The sequence below is a fragment of the Colobus angolensis genome, unplaced genomic scaffold (assembly GCF_000951035.1).
Source record: "Colobus angolensis palliatus isolate OR3802 unplaced genomic scaffold, Cang.pa_1.0 Scaffold1, whole genome shotgun sequence".
Lineage (NCBI taxonomy): Eukaryota > Metazoa > Chordata > Mammalia > Primates > Cercopithecidae > Colobus > Colobus angolensis.
This window is the reverse complement of record NW_012110918.1, coordinates 17,301,550-17,313,562: the sequence shown is the minus strand read 5'-3', so window position 1 is coordinate 17,313,562 and position 12,013 is coordinate 17,301,550.

The following is a 12,013-nucleotide window of genomic DNA, read 5'->3' as shown; positions in this document are numbered from 1 at the left end:
CCCGGCCGCGCGCCGTTGCCGCGGGTTCGAAACCACAGCCCGCCGGTCTTGGCGACCGCCGCGAACACCGCGGCCTCCTTGGACCCGTACAGAGAAGTGGCACGGATACCTGGATGTTAGGGCCCGGGATGTTCTAAATGACGTGTTTCCGTGCATCCTTCTGGTGCAGGTGAAGGCGAAAATTTCTTATCTCCTAATTAGATGGAATCCTTTTAGATTTACATAATTCAGCCTCCTCAGGCTTTCAGGAATCTTGTGCAGGAATGACTGCCCCCACTGGTTCTGAACACAAAATGCTGCATTTAGTGATGTGATAGCCAACATTTTGCACTTTCTTTTTATTTTTTATTTTTTTTCGAGATGGAGTCCTGCTCTGTCGCCCAGGGTGGAGTGCAGGGGCACGATCTCGGCTCACTACAACCTCTGCCTCCCAGTTTCAAGTGATTTTCCTGCCTCAGTCTCCTGAGTAGCTGGTACCACAGGTGCCTGCCGCCACGCCTGGCTAATTTTTGTTAGCAGAGACAGGGTTTCACCATATTGGCCAGGCTGGTCTTGAACTCCTGACCTTGTGATCCATCCACCTTGGCCTCCCAAAGTGCTGGGATTACCGGCGTGAGCCACCGCGCCCGGCCGTTTTGCACTTTAAAGTGTTAGCAGCACCCCTTCACCCAGCCTTTCAGCCCTGGGATCTCCCCTCTTCCACTGCGCTGCTCCCTGTCTGTGGATCAGTGCCAGGAGGAGCCCAGCATGGCCAGGCTCAACTTCTCCTTCCAAGGAATCATGGCTGCGACCCCCACAGAAGCATTCTTCCCTGGGGGGTAAGAAACACGCGAAGGGGGATAAGGGATAAAAGCGAGAAGCCACCCGCTTCCAGCCCCTGGTTCCCGCCTGAGTATCCTGGCTGTGGTTCCCCAGCATTCACTAAGTGTCATAGAAAAGCACTCAGCCGAGGATGGCTTGAGGCCAGGAGTTCAAGACCAGCCCGGCAACATAGCAAGATCCCTATCTCTACAAAAAATATAACAAACAACATCAAAAGGAGAGTAATTATCACCTGTTTCAAACCTTTGGACTCCAGAACCTTCACTGAGGTGAGGGGGCCCCTGAATTTTTGTGGGGTTCATCTCCCACCCTCTGATTTGTCTCACTAAGACATCTGCAGTACTTTTTCCTTGGTGTTCATGGGGATGTTGGGAAAAAGAAAAAGACTTGCTACTCCCTGCTCCTCATGCAGGGGGAAGAGCTGGGTAGAGAAGGCGTGGTCCCTGGCTAGGGATTCCCCCACCACTTGTGCCCACAAACCTAGGTGAGGACAGGGATTTTTGTTCTCCTGCCCAAATGTTGCATTTCCAAAGACCACCCTGGCCTGCCACGCCCCCATCCTGTGCCTATAAAATCCCCAAGACTCTAGCAGGCAGACACACAAGTGGCTGGACGTCAAAAGCAACACACTGGCAGGACATCGAGAGGGTGTGGAGGAGAGCATGCTGGTGCTCTGGGAGGACATTGACCGTGGAATGGGGTGGAGTTTGGCCAGGACGATCGGAGAGGGCCCGGGCTGCTCAGTGGTCCGACTCCAGGGGAAAACCCTCCCACTCCATCCCCTTCTGGCTTCCCCCGTCTGCTGAGAGCTACCTGCACTCAATAAAACCTTGCACCCATTCTCCAGGCCCAGATATGATCCGATTCTTCCGGTTCACCAAGGCAAGCACCTGGGATACAGAAAGCCTTCTGTCCTTGCGATAAGGAAGGGCGTCTAATTGAGCTAGTTAACACAAGCCGCCTACAGACGGCTAAACTAAAAGAGCACCCTGTAACACACGCCCTCTGGGGCCTCTGGAGCTATAAACCTCCACTGCTAGACACTGCCCGTCTGTATGCTCCCCCAGAGGTTTGAGCAGTGGGGCGCTGAAGAGGCAAGCCACTCCCCCTGTTGCACGCCCTGCGAGGGGGACAAGGGGACCTTTGCTGTCTCACTCGGATCCGATTAGTGTGCATCAGTGGATCAGTGTGATGTTCGAGGACGCCAGGCGATGAAGATCTGCGGCAGGCACTCTGAGTCAGGGAGCTGTGACGGTGTACTGCTGGCCAGGTCCGGTAAGAGCAAAGGCTTCTGTTGATCTTTGCAAACTGGTATAGAGGGAAAAAAGCATTAGGCAAGTCGCTAGCTGGGTACCAGGTGCCAGGGGAGTGTGTTAATGTGTTGTAGAAAAGATCTTCCTGATGGGGCAGCAGCTACTGGGATGACTGCAACTGATTAAATTCTCCACAATCCCTGTTATTCTCTAAGCCCCATCTGACCTCTGCAAAGACCTGAGAGGTAAGTGACACAGGTTGGACCTTTGTCCCCGCCCAAATCTCAGGTTGAAATATCATCTCCAGTGTTGGAGGTGGGGCCTGGTGGGAGGTGACCAGATCACGGGGGCAGCTTCCTCATGAATGGTTTAGCATCACCCTCCTGGTGCTATCCTTGTGACGGCGAGTGAGGTCTTGTGAGATCTGGTCACTGTCTCTCGTTCCTGCTTTTGCCACGTGACATGCCTGCTCTCGCTTCACCTTCCACCGTGAGTCAAAGCTCCTTCAGGCCTCCCCACAAGCTGTGCAGGTGATGGGGCTGTGCCTGTACAGCCTGCAGAACTGGGAGCCAATTAAACCTCTCTCTTTTCACCCTGTCACCCAGGCTGGAGTGCAGTCAGTGGCGCGATCTCGGCTCACTGCAAGTTCTGCCTCCAGGGTTCACGCCATTCTCTTGGCTCAGCCTTCCAAGTAGGTGGGACTACAGGTGCCCACCACCATGCCTGGCTAATTTTGTTTTTATATTTTTAATAGAGATGGGGTTTCACCGTGTTAGCCAGGATGGTCTTGATCTCCTGACCTTGTGATCTGCTGGCCTCGGCCTCCCAAAGTGCTGGGATTACGGGCGTGAGCCACCGTGCCTGGCCATTAAACCTCTTCTTTGGCCGGGTGTGGTGGCTCATGCCCCTGATCCCAGCACACTGGGAGGCCGAGGCAGGCGGATCACTCGAGCTCAGGAGTTCGAGACCAGCCTGACCATCATGGTGAAACCCTGCCTCTACTAAAAATACAAAAATTAGCTGGGCATGGTGGTGCATGTCTATAATCCCAGCTACTCAGGAGGCTGAGGCTAGAGAATTGCTTGAACCCAGGAGGCGGAGGTTGCAGTGAGCAGACATCGTGCCACTGCACTCCAGCATGCGAGACGGAGCGAGACTCTGTCTCAAAAGAAAGGAAAAAAAAAACTTCTTTTTTTTTTTTCACCATGTTGGTCGGGCTGGTCTCAAACTCCTGACCTCAGGTGATCCACCTGCCTCGCCTTCCCACAGTGATGGGATTACAGGTGTGAGCTGCTGCGCCCAGCTGGTCTTTTGACTCTTTGATGGAGGCACTCATCTCTGCAGTTCCCAGGGGTTCAGTATTGTTTTGAGTTTACTGTCCTGGCACAGGGGAAGTTCTCGTGGTTTCCACTGTAACCTTATAAGAGGCCACGTGCGGAGTGTGCCCATGGCCATGTGCCCCTCGTTCAGTTACACATTCAAGAACTGGGGACAAACTAGAGGGTGGATCAACGTGCTCAACTGGCCCCTGGGAGTCAGACATGGGCTGAGGCTCCACCTTTCATCTCATGACCGAAAATCCCCCTTTGATTGGTGGTTCACAGTAGTGTTTTGAGTCGTCAGAAATTGGCATCCTTCTGGCCAGGCGCAGTGGCTCACACCTGTAATCCCAGCGCTTTGGGAGGCCGAGGTGGGTGGATCACCTGAGGTCAGGAGTTCCACATCAGCCTGGCCTAACATAGTGAAACTTCGTCTCTACAAAACTACAAAAATTAGTGGGGCATGGTGGTGTGTGCCTGTAATCGTGGCTACTTGGGAGGCTGAGGCAGGAGAATCGCTTGAATTTGGGAGGTGGAGGTTGCAGTGAGCTGAGATCGCACCACTGCACTCCAGCCCGGGGGATAGCACGATACTCCATCTCAAAAAAAAAAAAAAAAAAAAAAATAGCAATAGGAATCCATGTGATGCCAGTGTCTTGTCATTCCTGACAGGCTTGAGTATTTCCCTCCCCCTGTTACATGTTACTTTGGTAAACAGGTGCAGGTCCCTTAGGGGGAGCAAAGCCGTGGCTTTGCTGCTGTACTCCTTGCAGCAATGCTTCAGGGGTCTCCCTCAAGGAACCTGCCCCCTACTCAAGGGCTCCAGGTCTGTGAATTGGCTCAGCCTGGAAACTGGTGAGAGGCCGTGGCTGTCCACTGTGGTGACTCAGGTCAGGTTTGGCCCCCAGACCCAGAGTTTTGTTTCTGTTGCGTAAGACAAAGGGCACTCTAGTCCGCCAGCCCTTTGTTTCATCGGGGCACTGTGATTGGCCGGAGGCCCCTGCAGGCCAGGGCACCCTGAGCGCCAGTTCCTCCTGCCGCCGCTGGCGCACACAGCCCGCACGGGACCTGACGGCGGCGGGTGCCTCCTGTCCTGCTGCTGCTCTGGGATGCGTCACCCCATGGAGATCAAAGAGTCCATCTCAGTCGGGGCACCCCTCTGCCCGCAGTCACACTTGGCCTGCGAGGGAGAGCAGTAGCAGGACTTTTCAGGGCGCAGGGGCCCCCCTCGCCCGGGTGTTGCTCACGTCCCGAAGGTGGTGCTCCTGAACCTGCGGGGCGTGGCTGGGTGCGGGCGTGCAGGTCACACTCACGGACCGCCCCTGTCCTTGGACCTTCGGATTCTCTCCTCCACAGCAGGCCATGGAGGCTCCGGGGTCTTGGACTCGTGACCTGCGGGCCTCTGGGTCTGAGCTTCAGCCGTCACACGAGGGAGCTCTCAGCTGTGGCTGCAGCTGCAGACCCGGCAGAGCCAGCAAGGCCCCCAGAGCAGGGACTTCAGCGCCCTCTAGCGTTCCGATTCGGCGTTCTCAGTCCAACCCCCGAATCCACTCCCACAGGTTCTCCCCAGGTTCCCAGCAATATCTGTCTGAAATATCTCTGAATTCTTGTAGCATGTAAGCCACGGTTTGCCAAACTACAGCCTGTGGGCCACATCCGGCCTAGAATCTATTTGTTTTTACAGCCTTTGAGTTAAGAGTGGATTTTACATTTCTTAAGGATTGTAACACACACACACACACACACACACACACACACACACACACACACACACACACACAATACCACCACCAAAAAGGCGGAGGAACGGAGGAGGGAGAAGGAGAAGAGTGAGAGCGAGGTGGCCAGAGGCTGCATGTGGCTTACGGAGGCTGATATTTACTGTTTTTTTTTTTTTTTTTTGAGACAGAGGCTCGCTCTGTCACCCAAGCTGGAGTGCAGTGGTGCGATCTCAGCTCACTGCAACCTCTGCCTCCCGGGTTCAAGGGATTCTCCTGCCTCAGCCTCCCGAGTAGCTGGGATTACAGGCACCTACCACTATGCCCAGCTAATTTTTTTTTTTTTTTTGTATTTTTGGTAGAGATAGACTTTCACCATGTTGACCAGGCTGATCACAAACTTCTGACCTCAGGTGATCTGCCCACCTCGGTCTCCCAAAGTGCTGCGATTACAGGCATGAGCCACCGCGCACAGGCGCTGTTTAGTCTCTTACGGAAAAAATTCCCAAGCCCCCGCATGAGCTATTGTCTCCTGTGTCGCGCTGTCCCGGATCGCTAAGGTTTGATGCTAATTGTAGGCCTCGTGGCAACAGGAGGTGGCTGCTGTGCTGGCTTGGAGAGGACAGGTAACCTCTCGCGAGGGTCTCACAGGTGGGCTGAGAGAGTTTGCAAACTCAGGAGCATCAGCAACCCCAGCCACCACCACTCCCACTGGCAAGGGAGCCTCGGGGCACCCTGGCAGGAGCAGATGGTGAGTTCTGCGGGGTTCCGGGCGCCGCCTCTACTCTGGGTCAGGGGTGCCGTCCTGTCAGCGTTCTGCCTCTCAAGTGAGGACACCGGCAAGGCTGTGCGCTCAGCTGACACTGTGATGAGGTGACGCACAGGACTGAACATGGTGTTTGATTTTCAGCAATGTCAGTCCTGTAGGGACAAGAAACAGCAGCTCCTGCGGGGGCTGCCACGAACATTCTCTGCCTCTCAGCTGCCCCGAGGTCTGGGAGGAGCTGCTCCTGCCAGCCATCTGATTGCTGTGAACACCCAGTAGGTGGAGGAGGAACCCCCAGTCCGCAGTCCTGGGGCGTCCTTGCCGTTCTTCTCTGAAGGGCAGCAGCCGCTTGGGCACCCCGGCACCAGCCTCATCCAGCCCTTTCTTTCACCCAACCAGAGGCCACAGCAAATCCACTGCGAAGCGGGGCCTGGCACCCCGTTTCCCACTGGCAGGAAGCTCAGCCAGGCGTTCACACCCTAGGGTCGATGCAAACAGTCCCCAGATGCCCTGCTGGGACCTTCCTCATGCTGATTCTGTACCATTAGGTTCCAGGCAGGAGACAGAAACCACACCAGTCGTTTGAACAGGAACATTCAATATAAAGAATCATCAACTAGAAAAGGATGTGTCACTAGTAAAAGGTTTCAAGAGAACTCGGAGGAACACAGGAATAGCAGTGCCAGAAGCAGCGCGTGTTTCCAGGACAGACAGGGAGCACACGGGAAGAAACCAAGAACCTGGAAGAACATCCGGCCGCAAGGCTGGGCCTGGCTCTGCTGGACCCTGCAGCCTGCCCCTGCCCGCGGTGGAGGAAGTTGCCCTGGGCTCTGCTGGACCCTGCAGGCTGCCCCTGCCCGCGGTGGAGGAAGTTGCTGCAGGGCGAGAGCCTAGCTGTCTGCGGGGAGCCCACCTGTTGGCCGAGAAACTCGCTGAGGGGTGCATCTGGGCCAGAGCTTTTCCAGCAGAAACTCCTGCCAGGTGCTTGAGAATCTTGCTGGGGAGTGCGACAGACGGGCGGTGTCTGCGAGAAGCAGCCCATGAGTGGTGGAGACTCACGGAGGAGTCACCCGCACACGGAGCCACTGGCAGCTTCAGCAAGGAAGGGGCCAGACAGGGAGGCCCCTTTCTCTGCCAGGCCTTGCTGCAACCTCCAGCACCCTCTCCTGTCAAAGCCTGACGCTGAGCCAGCCAGTAGAGGAGAAATGTTTACAAGGTCCAGCTCCACCAGCACAAAGCAGGCCTAGGGAGGGTGGATTTGGAGCTGAGGGGTGACAGTGGCACACCGCTGAGCCTTTAATTATGGCAGCAGTGGTGCCATGTCACTTCCAAGACCAGGTCATAAAAGATGACACAAAGCTGGGCGTGGTGGTTCACACCTGTAATCCCAGCACTTTGGGAGGCTGAGGCAGGAGGATTGTTTGAGCTCAGGAGTTCAAGACCAGCCTGGGCAACTCAGTGAGACCCCCCCCATCTCTATTTAAAAAGAAAAAAAAGATGGCTGGGCATGGTGGCTCACACCTGTAATCCCAGCACTTTAGGAGGCCAAGGCGGACAGATCACTCAAGGTCAGGGGTTCAAGACCATCCTGGCAAACATGGTGAAACTTCGTCTCTACTAAAAATACAAAAATTAGCTGACGTGGTGGTGCACATCTGTAGTCCCAGCTACTTGGGAGGCTGAGGCAGGAGAATTGCTTGAACCTGGGAGGAGGAGGTTGTAGTGAGTTGAGACTGCGCCACTGCACTCCAGCCTGCATGACACAGTGAGACTCCATCTCAAAAAAACTAAAAACCAAACTAAAGACACAGTGTCTACCTGGTGTCTTCTGGACTCTCGTTCTTGGAACTCAGCCGCCAAGTCAGGAGGAGCCAAGCAGCTCCCGGAGAAGCCCCCATGGCAGGAACCACCCGTTGGCACCACCTGGCCAGGCATGGGATGAGCCTTCTTAGGAGGGAATGTTCTAGTCCCCTCATCAGCTGAGCCACCCCAGCTGATGTCACATGGAGCAGAGACGAGCCTTCTCTGGTGTACTTTGCCTAAATCACAGATTTGTGAGCAAAATAAGTGTTTGTTATTGTTTTAAGCCATTGAGTTTTGGAGTGATTTGTTACACAGCAAAAGATGACCAGAGCAATGGTTGTAGGTGCTTAGAGAAGGCAGCGGGAAGATTTGAAGGCATCGGCGTCTACCCTTCCACGGAGAGGCATGTTCTCCCCTTTATTTGGGGGCCCAGTCCTGGGACTGGTCGGGCCAGGGAACTGGCGAGGGGTCACCACTCTCCATTAAGGTATTTCATGGCAGGTCTGGTTTTTTTCTTTTTTCTTTTTTTTGTGAAACAGTCTTGCTCTGTCACCCAGGCTGGAGTGCAGTGGCATAATCTTGGCTCACTGCAGCCTCTGCCTCCCAGATTCAAATGATTCTCATGCCTCAGCCTCCCGAGTAGCTGGAATTACAGGCATGAGCCACCACACCTGGGTAATATTTTGTATTTTTAGTAGAAATGGGGGGTCTCACCATGTTGGCCAGACTGGTCTCGAACTCCTGACCTCAGGTGATCCACCCACCTTGGCCTCCCGAAGTGCTGGGATTACAGGTGTGAGCCCCTGCGCCTGGCCTAGATCTGGGTTTGTTATTGTATTGTGTGTGTGTGTGTGTGTGTGTGAGAGACAGGTCTCACTGTTGCCCAGGCTACAGTGCAGTGGTGCCGTTACAGCTCACTGCAGCCTTGACCTCCTGGGCTCAGGTGATCTGTCCTACTCAGCCTCCCAAGTAGCTGGGACCACAGGTGCGCACAAGCACACTTGGCTAATTTGTGTATTTTTTGTAGAGATGGGGGGGGTCTCATTATGCTGCTGAGGTGGGTCTCGAACTCCTGATCTCAAGTGATCCTCAGTCCTCATCCTCCCAAAGCACTGGGATTATAGGCAAGAGCCTCCGTGCCTGACCTGACTTTTAAAAAAATGATCAATTTAAGCTTTCATAGACTGTCCATCTTTTTCAGTTCTGGGGATGCTTGACCCATTGGCCAAGGGCCCCGACCCCTGCGGCACTCTGCTCCCAGCTGGCCCGCCCCTTCTGTCACCAAGCCCGCCCCATCTCAGACTGTTGGTCTTTGCCACTCCAGGGCCCCGTGAGAGATCAGGGGACGCAGTCTTGTTGGCGGTGTCTCTGTCGTCTGTGGCCTGCAGAGCTCAGAGGCTCCTTGTGGGCAAGTCGCAGGCCTTTGTAAAGGGAATGTTTTGGGGATGTGATGAGGGACAGCCAGTGGGTTGCATCTGACGAATCCATTTGACATTCCTGGCTCTCTATGCCGTTAGATTCTTCTCTCTGTGCTCTACCGAGAAAACCCTGGCATCTCGGCTGGGCCACTGTCAAGTCCAGCTTTCTTTCTTTTTTTTTTTTTTGAGACAGTCTCGTTCTGTTGCCCAGGCTGGAGTGCAATGGCGTGATCTCGGCTCCCTGCAACCTCTGCCTCCTGGGTTCAAGCGATTCTCTTGCCTCAGTCTCCTGAGTAGCTGGGATTACAGGCGCCCACCACCATGCCCAGCTAACTTTTTGTATTTTTAGTAGAGACTGGGTTTCGCCGTGTTGGCCAAGCTGGTCTCGAACTCCTGACTTCAGGTGATTTGCTTGCGTCAGCCTCCCAAAATGCTGGGGTTACAGGTGTGAGCCACCGTGCCCGTCCAAGTCCAAGTTTCCAGCAAGAAATAGAGCGAACTGCTCTGGTTTCTCACAGATGCTCAGGCAGACAATTAAGCCCAGAGTCCCTGGAGTGCACAGTCGCCCAGACAGTGGGATCCACGCTTACCACTAGTCTCCAGTTTGAATTAGCAAAATCGTGATAATCTTGGGGTGTGGCAGGTTTTTACTTTTCTCCCTGGAGTCAGCTGGGATCTCACTGCAGTTGTGGGGTTAGAGGCAACCAGGGATGATGGGCCTGGATCTCAAGGGGAATCAGCCTCCTGCCGCAGGCAGGTGCTTCAGGCGAGGTCTCCCAGGGTGGAAGCTGCCTCAGATAGGCAGGAGGGCAGCTTCTGCTGGCAAGCAAGGCTGACTGGGACTCCCTGGGCAGGGGGTCAGGGTTACCCCTCAGCTCCTTCCAACCCCACTTCCCCCTGCCCTGCCCTAAGGTTCACACAGGTTACCTGGGGAGGCGAGAATTTAATTTCCATTGTAATCCTCCGAGCCGCAGGGTAAAACTTGGGAAATCATTTTCAGATGCCGCGGTTTTGCTACCAGAAGATTTTCTTTGCTGGTCCTCTTTGTTTTCTGACTTTCTCCCTCTGACTTGAACTGAGACTGCAGGGCTCTTGTGTGTGATTTTAAAGATGTCATCTTTCCCCTGCTGTCGGAAATTGCCAGTCTGTCCCTGGTCCTTACAGGCAGCAGGGGGCATTCCTTCTGAGGCTCCGAGGCAGAAGGCGGCCCATGCCTCCCCCTGGCCCCGGTGATGGTGGGCAGCCTTCGGTGTCCCTTGGTTTGTGGAAACATCACCCTGTTCTCTGCCTTCATCTTTCCAGCGTGTTCTCTCCTGTTATGACTGTGTCCAAATGTTACCTTTTTATAAGGACAATATAGGTTATATGGAGGAACTGCCCCAGCACCACCTACCTTAACTAATTACATCTGCAGTGACGCCATCTCCAACTGAGGTCCCGTTCTGCAGCGCTAGGGGGCAGGACTTCAGCCTGTGAGTTTTGGGGAGGCACAATCCGCCCTTAACACAGCAACGAGGTCAGCACCTAAGCTTTGCCCCGGAAAAGAGGAACCCCTCTGGGCATTTCAAGAAGGGAGGTATTTAATACAAGGATTAAGTCCTTCAAAAATCATTCAGAGTTGGAGGAATGAAGGCCGGGGGGTCCCATCCCTGGATCTTGGGAACATGGTGAGTGTTTGGAGTCCGGAGGTTGCAGGGACCACAGGAAACCCTTGGTGATGGCCACAGCTGCCCCCAGCACCAGTGTGAAAATGCCCACCCGCCACGGCAAGACCTCACGTGGGCCAGAGCCAGGAACAAGGACACGGATTCGACTCCTCTCCCACTGCCCCATCTCACGAGAGCCCTTCCTGCTGGGAACACTCGCCCGGGATCCCTCAGCAGGCAGCGTGGGGCCAAGCTGCCCACAGCCCGCCTGGAACACGAGATGGGAAGGCTGGGGGGGGGGTCCAGGAAGGTTCCAATTAGGAGGTGACATTTGGGGTGGCCTTCAAATCACACACAAACGGGGAGGCAGCCGGGGAGATGTGGTTCCTGTGAGGCCAATGATGTCAACATGACATCATCATCCAATTGTTCTCTCCGCCCAGGTGTCCACCAGCCTCTGGCGGTGGTGCTGGTGGCTCCACTCCACCGAGGTGGCCCCAGGCCTTCTGCGTGCAGGAACGGACCAATGCAGTCACCAATGGAGGAAGGCCTCCCACTCTCTGTCCCTCATCTCCTCTTCCCTGACCACCTGGCCAGCTTCCTCCTAGGGCCGGAGGGCCCGCAGGTGGAGAGGGCAGCCCTCCTTCTCCGCCTTCCAATCCCAGCCTAGTCAGCTGCAGCCAGGGCAGGTAAAGACTTGTGGTTACCAGGCCTGGGAGTAGCACCCATGCCTGAGCCCATGCCTAGTCGGGAGGGAGGGAAGGTGGGGCCGAGAAGCGTGGAGGGAGGGAAAGGGTCTTTCGCTGTGTCGCAGGTGACCTGCCTGAGCTGCGTGCTGACGCCTGGCTTGGGCCAGGAGACCCTGGGATCATGAAGTGGGGACTGCACCTGTCCTCGCAGGTGCCCCGCATCGGTGGGGCCCAGGCGAAGTGGGGGAGCTGCCACCTTCTCCACGCTCCTAGTGGGATCTTCAGGGTCAGACTAAGCAGTGGTGACGCAGGGAGCAGAGAAAATGATGAGCCTGAGGAACATTCTGGAAGAAGTCAAAAGAAGCAAATCCCCAAGGCATGGGCGGGAGCCCGGGAAGTGCTGGTGCCGCACAGAAGTGCGGGGTTGGCGGGACCCGCGGCTGCAGACACTCCCTGGGGCGTGGCAGTGGGCGGCCTGGGGAAGAGGTGTCCCTGGAGGGGCTGGCGCCGGCGCCGGGGAGGACGGGGCTGCTCCCAGACGAGGCCCCGGGTGGCCCAGAGGGAAGATCCTGCCTGGTG